The sequence below is a fragment of the Cupressus sempervirens genome, chromosome 2 (assembly GCF_028749045.1).
Source record: "Cupressus sempervirens isolate cs-2001-9-10 chromosome 2, ASM2874904v1, whole genome shotgun sequence".
NCBI classification, from domain to species: Eukaryota; Viridiplantae; Streptophyta; class Pinopsida; order Cupressales; family Cupressaceae; genus Cupressus; species Cupressus sempervirens.
In genome coordinates, this window is record NC_143119.1 from 177,629,738 (window position 1) to 177,639,745 (window position 10,008).

General features: G+C 36.7%; 2 pseudogenes across 1 annotated transcript; both read left to right on the plus strand.

Annotated features, from left to right (window-relative positions):
• Positions 1-216: 216 nt before the first annotated feature.
• Positions 217-2,676, plus strand: LOC149571641 (rust resistance kinase Lr10-like; annotated as a pseudogene). The gene is made up of 3 exons (XR_016360254.1): positions 217-1,014; positions 1,147-1,176; positions 1,313-2,676. The product of XR_016360254.1 is annotated as a rust resistance kinase Lr10-like (transcript).
• Positions 2,677-6,147: 3,471 nt separating this feature from the next.
• Positions 6,148-8,412, plus strand: LOC149571642 (rust resistance kinase Lr10-like; annotated as a pseudogene).
• The last annotated feature ends 1,596 nt before the right edge of the window (positions 8,413-10,008 follow it).

A 10,008-nucleotide genomic window follows, 5' to 3' on the forward strand; every position in this document is an offset into this window, starting at 1 on the left:
AACCCTTTCTAAAAGTGATTTATACCGAGCTACGAAATGTGTCTACGTGACAAAATCAACGTGTTTTGGCGTGTTCAAAACGTCAATGGGGAAAGAGCTGGGAAATTAAACTCTACCCAATCCGCGTCCTTTCTTGGATCACGTTGTCCCTGACGAAACCGCAGAGAAACCTTCAAATGTTGTCCTCGTCTCTGTTTTCTCTTTCTTTACTCTTCTATGCATTTGGACGTTCCCCTGCTTCTCACATTGCTTCCTTTCTTTCACTTCCATTGCATCAATATCGCACCACTTCACACGGTTCTCACTCATCTCCAACTCCACCGCTTCCTCTTTTTCCTCGGAATTTCATTATCATGTTTGGCCCTTTCCTGTAATGGAGTCTGTGAGGTTTTCAGCTGTGGGGATTGCACTCTGGATTTTCCCTTTGGAACATATGGCAGCGGCTGCGGTGACCCTGCGCTTCAGGTAGAGTGTGATAATGGAGCCAAGAAGCCTTTAATTACCATCGGGCACTATCAATACTACATACTGGAGCCCCACAATTTCTCCTCAACTTCTTTCCCTACCATGGTGATACTATTCAAGGAGTTCTGGCAAGATCCATGCGATTTATCTGCGAATGTCTGTAATCAGTTCTGGGGTGCCGAGCAATTCCATATCGTAGGTGGATACACAAACATGACATTGGGGAAACATGCAATACTGGCGACTCGTATAATGCAGGGCCAAGTCTGACCAATTCGACGTGTAATGATCAGGACTACTTTACCGGTGCTCTTCCAGACTTGAACAGCTCTTGTAAATCAGATTTTACGATTGCTGTGAATAAAACCGAGTTCGATTCCGGAAAGTCTCTGCCTCGGCTTATTGACGAAGGGATCACTATAGAATGGATTGCAAGCAAAGAGTGTCCGCACTGCGAGACAGACCACGCAAATTGCACTCATCCCACATACTCATCTTTCTGCTACTGCGATGCTATGTCCTATTCACAATGCTCCACTGCCTCCACTGGTAAGACTTGTAGCTCTCTTTCTCTTTTTAATTACGAATATTATTATATTTCTCTCCAAACTGAAGCAGCTTGTTTTTACCCTTGTTATTCCATTACATAGTTCTCACATTATTGAGATTGATTGGTTGTAGAAAAATCGAGCAAGAAGGCTATTACTTTAGGTGTGCCCCATTTCCTTATCATACATTTTGCTTCATTTTTTCAGATTTTGGAATTATAGATAACTTCCGTTACCTTTAATCTATATTCCCCTGTAGATTATGTGTCTGAGATCCCGAACCCTCTATGTAATTTCAGGTGCAGCCATTGGAGGCTCTGTTTTATTTACAGCTACGGTATTGTTTGTGGGTTTTTGTCGCAAGAGATCGGAGGCTCTGTTTTATTTACATTCTCTTACGACAGTGGAGCGATTCCTTGATGATTATGCCCATGAAATGCCCACCAGATATTCCTTTTCTCAGCTGAAGAAAATCACCAACAACTTCGCAGATAAATTGGGGGAAGGAGGTTTCGGTGTGGTTTATAAAGGTAGACTTCCTCGAGGTAATCTGGTGGCTGTCAAAATTCTAGATCAGTCAAGACACAGCGAGACTCAGTTTATGAACGAAGTTGCAACCATTGGAAGGATCCACCACGTCCATCTGGTTCGACTGATGGGATATTGTTTTGATGGATTTAAAAGTGCGCTGGTATATGAGTACATGGTGAATGGATCTCTGGAGAAGTTCATATTTGCGGGAGATAAGAAAGAAAGAATTTTGAATGGAGAAGAGCTCTATTCAATTGCTTTGGGCACCGCCCGCGGGATCGCATATCTGCACCAAGATTGTCAGCGGCGTATAATCCATTTTGACATAAAGCCCCACAATATATTATTAGATAAGGATTTCACCCCCAAAATAGCTGATTTTGGTCTGGCAAAATTGTATGGCAGGGGAGATGATCACATATCAACGACAGCCGCGAGAGGAACGCCGGGATCTGCTGCTTCAGAGATATGGAATAGAAATTAGGCGTCGGTGACAGACAAATCAGATGTTTACAGCTTTGGTATGGTATTATTGGAGATGGCTGGAGGAAGGAAGAACATTGAGTTGCAGGTAGGCCGGTCCAGTCAGTTGTATTTTCCAGAGTGGGCATTCAAGATGATGGAGAAGGGGGAGTTAGAGAGGGGGTTGAGAAGAAATGGTGAAGCAAAATGTGAAGAGATGGAGAAAGCAGTGAGACTGGCCAAAGTAGGATTGTGGTGCATTCAATACAACTCACAAGATCGACCGAACATGAGCAGAGTGGTTCAAATGTTGGAAGGAAACGGTGATGATGTCAGCAATTCTCCCCTCCCTTTCAACTCGGCCCCTGCGTTTCAAGGAGAAGAATTTTTTTCCACGGTGTAGAACTCCATTCAGTCATGTATTTACTATTGACTTTAAAGTAGATTATTGTATTCATTTTCCAGCGCCCACCGTACATATTTATGGAGGAAGAGTAACAATTACCAATAGCCTTGATGGAGTAGATTGCTGACATGGTACAGGTTAAGAATTTGCACTTATTGTTGAGATATCTGATGCTCGATTTCGGAGTTCAGCATAGTTTTTTTTTTACAGTTATCCTGATCATGCAGAGAGGGAATATTTTAATTAAAGATGAGTTTATATTTTTGTAATTTGTGAACACTTAGTTTAACTCTTGTTGAAATAATGCATATGAATGCATAAAATCATCCATATAAATACCTGAAATATAATATAGGAAAAAACTACAACAACCTTTATAAAAATTGTTTATTCTAATCAGTTTAGAGCAACCTACAAGAATGTAAAAGACCAAAAATATGAATAAAAAAAATTTGTTTGTGTAAAATTCTTGTAGTGCTCTGTTTTCTATGTTTCTTTATTCTGCCCTCTTCTTCTCATGTGTTATTTTCTACACTCATGTGGGATCACACGATGTTGTAGTCGAGGTTTTCTTGGAGTCTCCAAAGGTTAAAAAATATGGTTAACTTGTACAAAATTACGAAATGCCTATTAAGCATTAATACTAGGCATTGGAGTTGCTATTGACCCATTCACAACCTTGTGATATGTAATGGACACCCCTGGATGTCCCAAAAAAGCTAAACCAAATTGCTGAAAGGAATTATGTCAAACAGTTTGCATTCAACTTCTAAAAACCCCTTATAACTCCGGAAATCAAACGTTTATTTGTTTGTTGTGTTTCGTGCATGGAATTGGTATCATACAACATAAACAAGAAAGAAACTACAATAATATGCAAAGTGGAAATGAACTGCTGCTAATAAAATGTTATTTTCAGAATTCATAAAACCAAATACATGGCAGATTTATCAACTCACTAATTACTCCAGCCCATGGTTTCGAACTCGCTGCTACAATACTTTGTCCTTCAATCAGTCCACTACCTTCATAATACCATTCCCTCAAAGTGGCATAAGCGTCGGACAAGTAGTGAAGAAGATATGAGCAAAATACCAAATCTGCCTGTAGCCGGAAATGCAACTAAACTACCTGATAATGAAGCCAATAACAAAGAATTCCAAAGGCCAAACCCCAAGGGAATGACGTCTAGAATGTTACAAGACAGGATAGACGTCCTCAAATGCCAAGAACGAAGCTGCAACTCACACACCAATTTCTTCTCATATTCAACCAGTCTAATGAAGCCACAAATGCTTCCTTTTATTCTATTCCCACGGGTCCGCTCAACTCATATGGGCAATGTGGGATAAAAGATGTGGAATATAAAACATATATTAAAATACCCCTTATGTCTCCCTTGGGTACACATCACCATAAAATAAATATTAAAGTAACACTTTAATATTTTACAATTAAATTAGACGTTACTTTAATAAAACTTCAGCCATTAAAATGTATTAGCAATCGGACTCCGAATAATGCGAGTGATAACTCATCGGAAAGCTCTCACCGAGGAGTATCGAATCCAATCACCAAAATTGACTTGCACTGTGTCCTGCCGACTTACTAAAAATAGTAAGTATGCCTAAAACTGAGTAAATCAACTTCGTTTTGGCCCAAACTGGAAATGACTAGGCCAAAACACTCCAAGATCCCATTAAACCCTTCATTAGCCCTCGGGACCATGTAGAACAAGGCTAATGCACACACACTTAGTCAACTGCTAAAATGGGGACATTACATGATATGAAGTAATTTTATATATTTTTTGTATTGAATTACAACGAATGAAAAAGTTACAAGGACTAAACACATTGCATTAACAAAATGTAAGCTATGTGTACAAACCAGCAAGCCACCAAACAATTGTAGATTTCATATAGGTGAAATGATTTAGTAGTCATGCAGGTTAACTTCGTGCACCTACGGTTCTTAATCTTTATGTTGAAATTTGCCAACTTTTTTGATGAACCTCTGTAGGTGAGTGAAGAGTTTAAAGATAACCTTTCAACCTTCCGACATTTACGAAGCTCTTTGTAGACCTTGTAGGGTGCAAGGTGGTCTAAAAGTGTCATTTTAAAACATTCGCCCAATACTCGCCACTAAGACCCTCCAATAATCATTATAGTACTTCTTGGACAAATGGATCAATTAGCAATCAAAAAACTAAGAAAAAAAAAGAACAACTATTGGTGTTTATGGTGATGTGTTTTGGCATGTTTGTGTGTAGGTATAAGGGTATTTTGAGAATTAATTGGGGGACAATTGGCTCCTTTCCCCTACTGAAACATTTATGATGTGAGACAATTTTATGTTGAATCATTATACACTAATCATAAAAGATCTTTAGACTATAAAGAATTATTTTTAAAATTATAAGAAGTAAAACAATTTATCTTCTTAATATTTAAGTCAAATTTGAAATTCATTATATACATTAAAGAAAAGTCTTATGAATAAGTGTTTCAAAAATTTAGAATATAACAAATTCTATTTCAGTAAACATACATTAAATTATATTATCTTAGTTATGTTTTAGGAATAAAATTAATAAATGTGAGATAGCAACATGTTGGTAATTTATAAAGCTAGAAAATCACACAATTTTCACTCTTGAAAATAAAATTTTAACATGTATTTTTAAATCACATAATGATCTATTTCTAAATGATAGCTTGAATGCATATTTCCTTTATGCAATTGACTATTTATTTAATAGTTATGTTAATACAATTATTTTTTCTTTAATTTCTATTTTTATCTCTATTTCTTGAAGAAGTAATAAGCCTTCACTTGAAATGAGCTATCACTCCCAATTGCTATCCTTTGAGAATTATTATTTATTGTCAGATTGATGATTAATAGATTGTCTGATTATTTTTATGCATTTAATCATCCAATAATCACAACTTTGACAATTCATTAAGCTTAATTAAATTTAAATTTTATCCTATAACTATATTAGTAATATTTTAACTTCAATTTATTGTTAAATACTATTGCATAAAAGATATATTAATATCAATTATTATTAATTATATAATTTCTTGTAATTTATTCTTATTTTTACATTTAATTTTCTTATTTGAACAACATTGATCTTAAAGTTCAACAACATTGATCTTAAAGTTCAATTTTATCTGCATTTTCATATAAATTATAAATTATTCTTAATTATTCTTACTTCTATCTCATCTATCATTTAAAATGAAAAGATTTAAAAAAGAAGAAGAAAAAAAAAAAACATTTATTGACTTAATAATATACATCAAATGTGTGAATTCTATTACACAAATGGATTTGTGCGTTGAAATGCAATTCAACTACTGTAGCTATTAGAAACAACTTAGATGTCATGACAATGCACATCATAGATTTAGTTTACAACTCAAAGTGCTAAACAGTGTGATTCTACATATAAGTGCGCCCTTCGATCCCCAAAAGGAACAGATTATTAAAGGGGTGTGGGCTCTTTGATAGCTAAAATTCGAGCCCGTTTACGATGTCCTGATCATCTTTAACTCCTGGATATAAAATGTCTTACGTATCTTGAATATTGTATCCCGGGGCGTATTGACCGAGTAACTCTGACGTTTGTTGACCGAGTAATAATGTGCTGCTTGAATTCACGCAAATATATACCAATGCCAAAGGCTGCACTTCTTGTCCATTGTACTTCAATACAATCACCCAATGTCTGGTTTTAATCTCCTCTATACCTTCATTCTAGTGATCTATACCCTTTTACTCCCTCGTTCGCTATCTTGTAACAACAATACAAAATGTGGCGTCACAGAGATCCACTATCCTTTCAGTCTGCGGCAGAGTGGATGTGGTCTGCCACAATTTCAGATCGATTGTGTCAATGATCTCCGTCCCGTTATGGAGATTGATAGCCAGAATTACACACTCATAAATATCTTCTATGATAATACAACCTCAATAATAGTTCAGGATAAGTATTTTAAAGAATGCTCATTTTCGGATACCATTTTTGATCGAACGAGTGATTCAAGCGTCTTTGACAGAATCCGACAACTAAGTATTCCTCTGACCGTCCGTTTGTGTCCTGAACCGTTATGTGCAGTTGACGGAGTATCTTTAGGTCTAACATGTCCCTTGTAACAGGTGATTGTTAATGGGGGATTAGCACAGTGGGATATTACAGCAAACCCATTGTTTCAGAAGTGTATCAGTTGTAACTCAAGCGGTGGTCATTGTGGGTATGATATTTCCATTCCAGAGAACTTCCTTTGCGTTTGCGGGAATGAATCCTATCCAGATCAATGTTCAACAGGTACTTGGTTCAAAACTCTCAAATTAAGTTTGTTAGCTTTCAAATTTGACTAGACAATATTAAAGGAAAATTTGGGCATTGACAGATTATTATCCCGATCTGTTAGAACCATCTTTATTTTAGAGCTGATTAGCATTTTGCATTTTAAATGCAGGCAAGAAGAACAGCTCAAAGAGTTCAAGCTTGGCTCCAATAATAGGTGAGAGATTTGTCGGTTGTATGAGACTGAAATTTTGCCAGTTTCTTCTTCCCATGCATTAACATCTTTACATTTGCATCTTAGCACCTAATTAGGCTTACTTTTCTTACATGGTTTGAAGAAACAACATATGAAAGTGTATTATCTGAGTTAGTTCAATAATTTTCTTGTTTAAACAGGCCAGAGATCAAATCGGAGAACTATAACGGACAAAACTATAACAGGTAAGAACCAAGAAACCCTTCTGTGCGAGCTTTAAAATTGTTCAAATTCTATGGTTTGGTGTAATCACTAATCCATATTACTACTCACGAATTCCAGGAATAGCTATGGGGGCAAGTGCTTTCATAATGGTAGTAGACCTATTTCTTATTATTGTGTATCGAAAGAAAGCCTATTTCAAATGGAGCCAAACATGCGGTGATGAATTCAGGGTCTATTGTGAAAGTGGAGAATTTTCTCCAAAGTTACATCCATCAAATGCCGACCAGATATTCATTCTCTCAGTTAAAGAAGATCACCAACAGCTTTGCAGATAAATTGGGAGAAGGGGGGTTCGGTGTGGTTTGCAAAGGAAAGCTGCGCAGCGGTTTGTTGGTGGCCGTTAAAGTACTTGATCAATCGAGACAGAGTGAGAAACAGTTTATGAAAGAGGTTGCAACTATGGGAACCATTCATCACGTTCATTTGGTTCGCCTCATGGGTTACTGTTTTGAAGAATTCAGAAGCGCACTTTTCTATGAGTACATGGCCAATGGATCCCTAGAGAAGTTTATATTTGCAGAAAGAGGAAAATTAGAACAGACGCTCGATTGGGATCAATTGTATTCAATTGCTTTGGGAGCTGCACGTGGAATTGCTTATTTGCACCAAGATTGTAGCCTGCGCATAATTCATTTTGACATAAAGCCTCACAATATATTACTGGATGAAGATTTCACAGCCAAGGTAGCTGACTTTGGTCTGGCGAAACTGTATGGGAAGGCAGAGGACCACGTATCGATGACGGGAAGAAGAGGGACGCCAGGATATGCTGCGCCAGAGGTTTGGTCCAGAAGTTTGGGAGCTGTGACGGACAAATCGGATGTTTATAGCTATGGAATGTTATTACTGGAGATAGCCGGAAGGAGGAAGAACATTGAGCTTCAGGCAAGTCGTTCGAGTCAATTGTATTTTCCGGAATGGGCGTTCAAAGTGATAGAGAGTGGGGAGTTGGAGAAGAGATTGAGAGAAAGAGGCAGAGGATTAGAGATGGAATGGGAAGACGAAGAGAAGGTGAGGAGAATGGCGAAAGTATGACTTTGGTGCATTCAATACAATTCCGATGAGCAGAGTAGTAGAAATGCTGGAAGGACGCGGTGGTGATGTAAGCAATCCTCCGCTGCCATTCAACTCCTCGCAGTCCTCAGCGCGTGAAGCGCCATTGACATCTTCCACCGAAATATCTTCATCCGTTGTATAGAGACGCAAAGAAGAGATCGGACGATTATACATTTAGAAATGAGATATTATAGGTAGCCGTATTTATTATATAGGTTTGATATCTTTATACATCTATCTAAAAGATATCAATCTTGAAGCACCTATTTCAATAAATAATTATTGAGATGAGCTTATATATAATTATATATGAGATAGAATATATATATATATATATATATATCAATGATTAAATGTTTATTGTATTAATTATCTAATTAACGAATTGACGTGTCTCAGTCATGGGACATGTATCTTCATGGCTTATTCTCAATTAAAATAAGAGGTCATTGATATTTGGAGAACCCATACCAAATACATGGCAATGCTTAATATATTTGCAGTGATCCCAGAAATCCAACATGTTATCAGAGCAAGCAGCAAAGGCATGATAGATAGTTTCAAATTTTAGAAATTTGGCATATAATACTTGGCCTTTCATAAACTAGGTATGCAATAGTTAGCCTTACAATCAACAAATTAGCTATGGACCAGACAGGGGGAGAACATTCTAATGATTTAATAAAAAATACAAACAAAAATAAGAAAAGGAGATATTGACAGCTAGCAAGGCTTCAACGTTAAAGATCTCATGAAGATATAATAGAGGTCAAACATAAAAATAAGAGATGCTACCAAAGGGGGGGTTGGACGATACAACTAACCAAAAGATTGAAAGAAGAACATTACAGGCAATAATGGGAACAAACATTAAATACAACAACAATTTATCTAATCGATGGGTTGATAATACATGAAGACAAAGGTCGTCAAATCAGATTTTGAAAAGTCAATATCACTACCATGTTAATAATTGTGTATAGAGAGTTTGATTCAGGATCCTTCCTTATATCAAATGGAACTCATACTGTATTATGTGATAGACATATAAGAGTGGTTGGGCATCAACACTTAACAATGCCCATCAAAAATTGAGATAGGATCATAAACCAACCAAATAAAAAATGAGGTGGACCACATTCTACGAGATGTTTAAGAAGATAAAATGGCAACAAGATAAAAATATAAGTAGTAGAATAGATCTAGAGAAACGAGATTCCTCTCATTCTCTCTCTCTCTCTCTCTCTCTCTCTCTCTCTCTCTCTCTCTCTCTCTCTCACACACACACACACACACACACACACACACACATATCCAGTCATAACCTACAATCCAAACTATATATATATATATATATATATATATGGATTTAAATAATTGTTGGAGGCAAATATAACTGATGAGGATTATGCATCTACACACTATGCCTCACTACAATGGCCTTAGCGATAACATTCTTAATTGTCGTGCTCATGGGCTATCTTGAAAATAATGATATAACAATTTAGAAACATTGCATGGTCCAAGGGATATGAGAATCAAAAGGTGACATGGTAATGCCACTAGAACCATGGAAAAAATAAATATTCAATATGAAAACCATGTGAGGAGGCCATTACTTGGAGCCTGATATTGGAGATAACTTAGAGGACATGTTTTTACATCTTTTCCTTGTAAGACATTTTAGAGGCCACATTGCTTGGTGGGCCAAAGGGGCTATAAAATATAGTTCAAATCA